This window comes from Humulus lupulus, chromosome 1 (assembly GCF_963169125.1).
Source record: "Humulus lupulus chromosome 1, drHumLupu1.1, whole genome shotgun sequence".
Taxonomy (NCBI): domain Eukaryota; kingdom Viridiplantae; phylum Streptophyta; class Magnoliopsida; order Rosales; family Cannabaceae; genus Humulus; species Humulus lupulus.
Genome location: NC_084793.1, coordinates 30,908,316 through 30,916,278, shown reverse-complemented (window position 1 = coordinate 30,916,278; position 7,963 = coordinate 30,908,316). Strand labels below are relative to the sequence as shown.

The following is a 7,963-nucleotide window of genomic DNA, read 5'->3' as shown; positions in this document are numbered from 1 at the left end:
TCATCAGCCAACTCCTTGGATATCTGCCTGGCACCATACAACTGTCTTGGAACCTTTCAGCTTAAAGCATCTGCTACTACGTTGGCTTTCCCCGGGTGATAGAGGATCTCACAATTATAATCCTTTACCAGCTCTAACCAATGCCTCTGCCTCATGTTCAGATCCTTCTGGGTGAAGAAATACTTTAAACTCTTGTGGTCATTGTATATCTTACACTTCTCACCATATAAGTAGTGTCGCTACACCTTTGGTGAAAAAACCACCACTGTAAGTTCTAAATCACGTGTAGGGTACCTCCACTCATACTCCTTTAGCCGAAATGATACATAGGAAATCACCTTACCTGTCTGCATAAGGACACAGCCTAGACCTTGCCCTGAGGCGTCACAGTAAACGACAAACATGTTATGACCTGTAGGAAGACTCAAAACTGAAGCGGTGATCAAACTCTTCTTCAATCTTTGGAAGTTGTCTTCACACTTGTTTGACCATATGAATCTCTGATTCTTACGTGTCATTTCTGTCAGCAGTGACACAATCTTGGAAAACCCCTCCACAAAGTGTTTGTAATAACCTACCAATCCTAAGAAACTCCTGATCTCTGAATTGTTCTTCAGCCTTGGCCAATCTCTGATTGCCTTGATCTTCATCGAAACCACCATAATCTCATCCTTACCAACTATGTGACCTAAGAAAGTCACATATGGCAACCATAACTCACTCTTCTGGAATTTCACATACATTTTGTGTTCTCTCAACCTCTGCAGTACCAATCTGAGGTGCTGCTCGTGTTCTGTCTCTGACTGAGAGTATGCCAGTATATCATCGATAAAGACGATTACAAACCAGTCTAGGTAATCTTTGAAAACCCTGTTCATCAGATCCATAAATGAAGCTAGGTCATTAGTCAGTACTTGGTGCAAAAATCTATCTTCGATATATCCTCCTCCCTGATCCTTAGGTTGTGATAACCAGATCAAATATCTATCTTGGAGAATATCGTCCTACCCTATAACAGATCAAACAGATCATCAATCCTTGGCAGAGGATACCCTGGCAGAACCTCTAGAAACACATCTAGAAACTCATAGAGTAATCGGGTATGTTCTGGTCCCACTGGCACAACCTGAGTGGTATCCACCACGCTAGCTAAGAACCCTATGCATCCCCTCTTCAATAGGTCTATAACTCTACATACAAATATCATAGGTATACGGGGTCCATGCATAGTGCCAATGAATATAAAGGGGTCCTTACCCTTAGGCTCAAAGGTTACCATCTTCTTATTGCAATCTATCGTTTCCCCATACTTCTCTATCTAGTCCATACCCAGAATTATATCAAAATCAGTCATTACCACTACCACAATTTGGACATCAGTCATCGGCCATGAGAGGTCGGTTCCGCTTAAACTAACTTAACACATGTTCATAAGTCGGTTTATACAAAACCGACTTATCATGTATGCCAAAGGTAAGCATGGGACGTCGGTTGCACGAGAACTGACCTACCATGCTTGTAGAAGACATAATAGGTCGGTTCATGCAAAACTGACCTACCATGTTGTCATGGTAGGTCAGTTCTGTGTAGACCGACCTACCATGTCCTACCTTGCTGACATGGTAGGTCGCTACTATGTGAACCGACTTATCATGTCATATTATAAGAATTTTAAAATATGTTAATTTATTTAAACTATAAATATATATGCATGTAAGCTACTAGTGTATGAAATAAATGTAAAAAATTTATATTTATTAATATTACATTATAATGTTTTGAAGTATAAATAAATAAATTAATTAAATATATTTTAATAATTTAATAGTATTTATAATTTAAAATAAAAAAAACTTTATAAAATAATTTAGAGTATCTCTTTAATAATTTTTTAGATGACATGGTAGGTCGGTTGTGTGGGAAATGACTTCTCATGTGACATGGTAGGTCGGTTGTGTAGAACCGACCTACCATGTCATTATAAAAATGCATTATTAAAGATACACTAATTTGTTTTATATTATTGAAATTTTAAAATATATTAATTTATTTAAACAATATATATATATAATTTATTTGGGTATGAAAATAAGTATAAAAATATATATACTTATTAATATTACAAATATTATAATTTTTGAAATATAAATAAATTAATAAATTATTTGTAATTAAAAAAATTAAGTTCATTTTTATAAACAAGAAAATATTTTAATTTAATAGTATTTATAATTTAAAATAAAAAACTTCATAAAATAATTTAGAGTATCTTTTTAATAATTTGTTAGAATACATGGTAGGTCGGTTGTGTGAGAAATAACTTATCATGTGACATGATAGGTCGGTTGTGTAGAACCGACCTACCATGTCATTATAAAAATACATTAGTGAAGATACTCTAATTTGTTTTATATTATTTAAATTTTAAAATATATTAATTTATTTAAACAATACATATATATAATTTATTTGGGTATGAAATAAGTATAAAAAATATATACTTATTAATATTACATATATTATAATTTTTGAAATGTAAATAAATTAATAAATTATTTGTAATTAAAAAAATTAATTTCATTTTTATAAACAAGAAAATATTTTAATTTAATAGTATTTATAATTTAAAATAAAAAACTTCATAAAATAATTTAGAGTATCTTTTTAATAATTTTTTAAAATACATGGTAAGTCGGTCGTATTAGAAATGACTTCTAATGTGACATGGTAGGTCGGTTATATAGAACCGACCTACCATGTCATTATAAAAATACATTATTGAAGATACTCTAATTTGTTTTATATTATTTAAATTTTAGAATATATTAATTTATTTAAACAATACATATATATAATTTATTTGGGTATGAAATAAGTATACAATATATATACTTATTAATATTAAAATATTATAATTTTTTAAATATAAATAAATTAATAAATTATTTGTAATTAAAAAAATAATTTCATTTTTATAAACAAGAAAATATTTTAATTTAATAGTATTTATAATTTAAATAAAAAACTTCATAAAATAATTTAGAGTATCTTTTTAATAATTTTTTAGAATACATGGTAGGTGGGTTGTGTGAGAAATGACTTCTCATGTAACATGGTAGGTCAGTTGTATAGAACCGACCTACCATGTCATTATAAAAATACATTATTGAAAATCCTCTAATTTGTTTTATATTATTGAAATTTGAAAATATATGAACTTATTTAAACAATACATATATATAATTTATTTGGGTATGAAAAAAATATATACTTATTAATATTATATATATTATAATTTTTAAAATATAAATAAATTAATAAATTATTTGAAATTAAAAAAATTAATTTAATTTTTATAAATAAGAAAATATTTTAGTTTAATTGTATTTATAATTTAAAAATAAAAAACTTCATAAAATAATTTAGAGTATCTCTTTAATAATATTTTAGAAGACATGATATACTCTAATTTGTTTTAAAATTATTTTAAAACATATTAATTTATTTAAATAGTACATATATATATAATTTATTTAGGGAAGAAATAAGTATAAACAAATAAATAATTATTAATATTACATATATTATAATTTTTTAATATAAATTAATAAATTAAATAATTATTTGGAATTAAAGAAAATTTTGCAAAAACAAAACAAAATTGCTGCATCTTCTCTTCCTCGGCTTCCCACTCTTTTTTCTCATTTGTTCTCGATTTCCCACTCTTCTCTTCTTGACCTGGCCTCCGACGACACCTCCCGAAGCCTCCCGAAGCCAGCTACCTGAAGCCTCCCGAAGTCCTCGACGCCCAGCCACCTGAAGGCCACCCTCACGAAGTCGTTGCAGGCCACCCTCACGAAGTCGTTGCAGGCCAGCCCCTCGAAGCCGTCACAGCCCAGCCTTGATTCTTTCCCTTGCAGCTCCCGTCGCAATCGTCGTCGCCTCCCAATAAACCCTTGGTCGGACCTCATTCTCTCTTATCAGGTAATATATATAAATATATATAGGTGTTTTTTTTTTTGGATTTTCTATTAGTTTTTGGGTTTTCTTTGTAGTCCTCGCAGAGGAGGGGTTTTCTTGGTGCCAAAGCAGTCAATAGGGGTTTTCAAATGTTTTCTTAAGCTTTTTTGGTGCTAAATCTTTTTTGTTGAAAAGTCTCTTTCTTTCTTTGCAATTGCTGATTCTGGTGGCTTTAATCACCGGAATGGTGGTGCTCAGAGGAGCTCACTCATGGTCGATAGGCCTCTCTCTGTTAACTCCAATTCCAAGTCTTCTTCATCTGTCAAATCCAAGCCTCTGTCTTCTTCTGGGGTCCGCCGCAGCAACACTGGCTCAACGGGTGGCTCCACTGCAGCCGCCAAGGATGATGCAGGAGGTTGGTTTCTTCTCTTCTGTTTTTAATTGAAGAATATGATTGAGATCTTGGCTCTCCCATTTCATATGATTTTGCTTCTTGTTTGAGTAATAAAGAAAATGTGTATATGGTATGCCTTTTTTTGACTTTCGGTCATGGGAGCTTTTAAACTTGCTTTGCAATTGGACTTCTTCCATTTTTTGTGAACTCTTACCCTATCTTCCTGCCAAGAAGATAAGTAAGAAAAAGAAAATGGAAAAGATCAGTTTGTACTGTGTATTTGCAAAATAAGTTGGAATTAATGTATCAAAATAGTAGTTTAGTATAAAAATGACTGTTTAGTATAAAATAATTGCATGATCATATAAACCTACCATATTTTTTGTCAATACTTTGACTCTTGACCATGACTCGAACTTCTTCTTGGAATTGTCATTAATTTTTTCTTACCTTGCCATCTATGAACTTTGTCAACCATGAACAAGCACTGGAATCTTCTTGTGAGCTAGGTTATACTGTAAAAGAAGATCCTCTTCTACATATTCATACTCAACACCCTTTAGTTTTACAGCTCATATATTTCCATTTCCTAACCTGAACTGAACACACATTAATTTTGTTGGTATGTATAAACTCTTTCAAATATAGGGAAACCAAACCTCTCATTGTCAAAGGCAACATATAAATATTATCTTGTTTTGACTATATATGCATTCTAAATTCAAATCAAAGAGTATGTATTAAAATAAATTATCTTCTTGTTGACACTTGTATGGATTGAAAGTTCAACTGTAAACGAAATTTCCAGTAAAAGTTCAACTATATATGCATTCTAAACACATGAAGATAACAAACTCAAATACTATATATATACTATAAACAAACTATAAAAGGGAATTAAACAATATTGGACATGAAATTAAGCAAAGCAGAAAAACTTTTATATAGAATTAAACAATACGCTCTTATCTCACCCTGTCACTTTACTCTCTAACCTTATTTTACCTCTTCTATTCTTTTGATTGTGTATTATTTATTAATTAATGTATGTCTTTGTTACTTTTGTGCTGCTGCATTAATTGGCTTAATTTCCTCTCTTTACTAATTATATTGGTAAATGTGTCATTGAAAGAATACTCGCATATTTAAGTGGGAAACTAGAAGATCAGTTGACCAAAACTTTTAATTGGAGAATAATGACATGGAAACAATTTATGTAGGATGTAGCTACGTTTTCTCACGTTGCTCCAAGTATTATGTTATCCAATTCTCAATTTGTACATTCTGTACATCTTTTTGCTTGAGATTCTTAGAGTAAAACAGTATAATTTAGAGGTAAAATAATGCATTCTATCCAAAAGTTTTTCTGCTTTGCTTAATTTCATGTCCAATATTGTTTAATTCCCTTTTATAGTTTGTTTATATTATATATATATAGCATTTGAGTTTGTTATCTTCATGTGTTTACCTCTTTTTATCTTATATATTATTCTGTTTTGTTTCATTTCATAACTAGCCAGTGCATGGTATAGTATAGTATATACATTATTCTGTTTCACAATCACAACTTTATTAGGTCCAACAGTACAAGCTGGTGTGGTCTAGAATTTTCAACCAAACAGATTGGACGACTCATACAACAAATTGTTCCAAACTTTTCTTTTGTGCCATTTTCTATGCATTGACTCAAGTTTTGAAAGGCTAGTTCATAGAACCCAAATAATTCTAAACAATATATATATAAAGAAAAAAGAAAGCCTGTAGTCTGATTCATGTGCAGTGTTGGGATCATTTAAGGGTAATCATTCATACATAAAGTAATAATAAGGGTAATCATTCAATGTATAAATAACTAAATATAAATACATCATGATGTTGAGTAATTATTAATAATATCCACTCCTCATCCTAAAATAGTCACTCTAAGGGTATACGAATATATAATATTCACGATAATAGTATTGATTTGATCATTACACTGATAATATTCCCTTTTTTTTTTATGATTATGAATGTAAACTGAATCATTCCCATTTTTTTGATAGCGGATGCTGACTTTGCTGATTGTGTATAATTACAATCAAAGGTACCCTGTTGCTATATGTGGTGTTTTTGGTAACAGTTGCCAACCATATGCAGATAGTATTTTCTGATGAAATTGAGAGAATAACCATAGAGGCACAAAATCAGATTTCTGAGACTGAAAGGAATTATACAGAAGCCTTGGAGGTAAATATTTGTGTTAATATTATTGCAAATGTTGTTTGAGTTTGATTCACTTTAATATTATACTAATCTGAACTCTCTTTCTCTCTGTCATTATATATACTTATATATGTTGTAGAAAAATAACTTAATTTCTTAATTTTTATATATACATACTATGTTTGTTTGTTATTACTTTTGAGCCTTTATTGTTTTAATTTTTTTTTTTTGGATCCCCTGCTGCAGCAAGTCCAAAAACTTGCCATTTTTTTTGAATTTCTTAATTTCCAGTGGTTTTTTTTCCTCCAACATGTGTATTTAAATAATTTTAAGATGTTACAAAAGAATTTTTTCTGAAACTCATTTTTGTCATACAATCTGAATTTTTTTTAGTTATGCTGAATTTCAAGAAAGCTTGTCATATTCTTTTGATTTTGAGTGGTTTGTTTGCTTTAACAAGTGTATTTAAATGGTATTAAGATACCACAACAGAAATATTTCAAAAACTTTGCATGAAACTCATATTTGGCATTCAATCTAATTATTTAAGTTTATTATGCTGAAACTTGAAAACTTGCCATATATTTTTTTAGAGTTTTGAGCTTCTAGTAGAGTGTTTGCTATAACAAGTGTATTTAAATGATTTTAAGATGCCACAACAGAAATGTTTCAAATTTTTTGCATGAAACTCATTTTTCGCATTCAAACTGATTTTTTTAAAATTTATTATGAATTTTAAGTGATAAGATTACTGCTTTGTATATTGATCATGAATTTTTCTAGCTTCTTAGGAATGGACGCTATCAATGGCATAACAAAGAATGATGTTGGTGCCTATCAGAGTGCCTGTGGTGGTCATGAAGTTCGTTGCTCTGCTTCTTATGATTAGAGTTGGGCATTTGTACTATGAGTTATATATGTAAATTTGCATAGATCTGAGTGTATATTTGTGTTATATATATATATTGAATATTGTAAAATTGTACAGATTTAAGTTTGATTTTCATAGATTTGAAGATTGTAAATTTATTGATATATATTGGTGATGTTAAGTGTATTTTTTTTGGTGACTTCACTAATTTTGATAGTGGTTCTATTTTATTTGGTGCTCGATTTCAATAGTGTGAGGGTTCTATAAGTTAATATGAAAAAATACAGGTAAATATGAAGAAAAAAAACAGAATACCATAAGTCGGTTGGACAACCGACCTACCATATTGTAAACCATAGGTTAGTTAGACAACTGACCTACCATGTTGTACACTATAGGTCGGTTGTACAACTGACCTACCATGTTGTACACCATAGGTCAGTTGGACAACAGACCTACCCTGTTGTACACCATAGGTCGGTTGTACAACCGACTTACCCTGTTGCACACCATAGGTCGGTTGTACAACCGAC

General features: G+C 30.4%; 1 long non-coding RNA gene across 2 annotated transcripts; it reads left to right on the top strand.

The window, feature by feature from the left end:
- Window positions 1-3,662: 3,662 nt before the first annotated feature.
- Window positions 3,663-7,616, top strand: LOC133821375 (uncharacterized). 2 transcript variants are annotated; one of them, XR_009887553.1, is made up of 4 exons: window positions 3,663-3,984; window positions 4,219-4,375; window positions 6,400-6,583; window positions 7,351-7,616. It is a non-coding gene; the product is annotated as an uncharacterized LOC133821375 (long non-coding RNA). The 2 variants fall into 2 exon arrangements; XR_009887583.1 differs by having other exon boundaries at window positions 7,343-7,616.
- The last annotated feature ends 347 nt before the right edge of the window (window positions 7,617-7,963 follow it).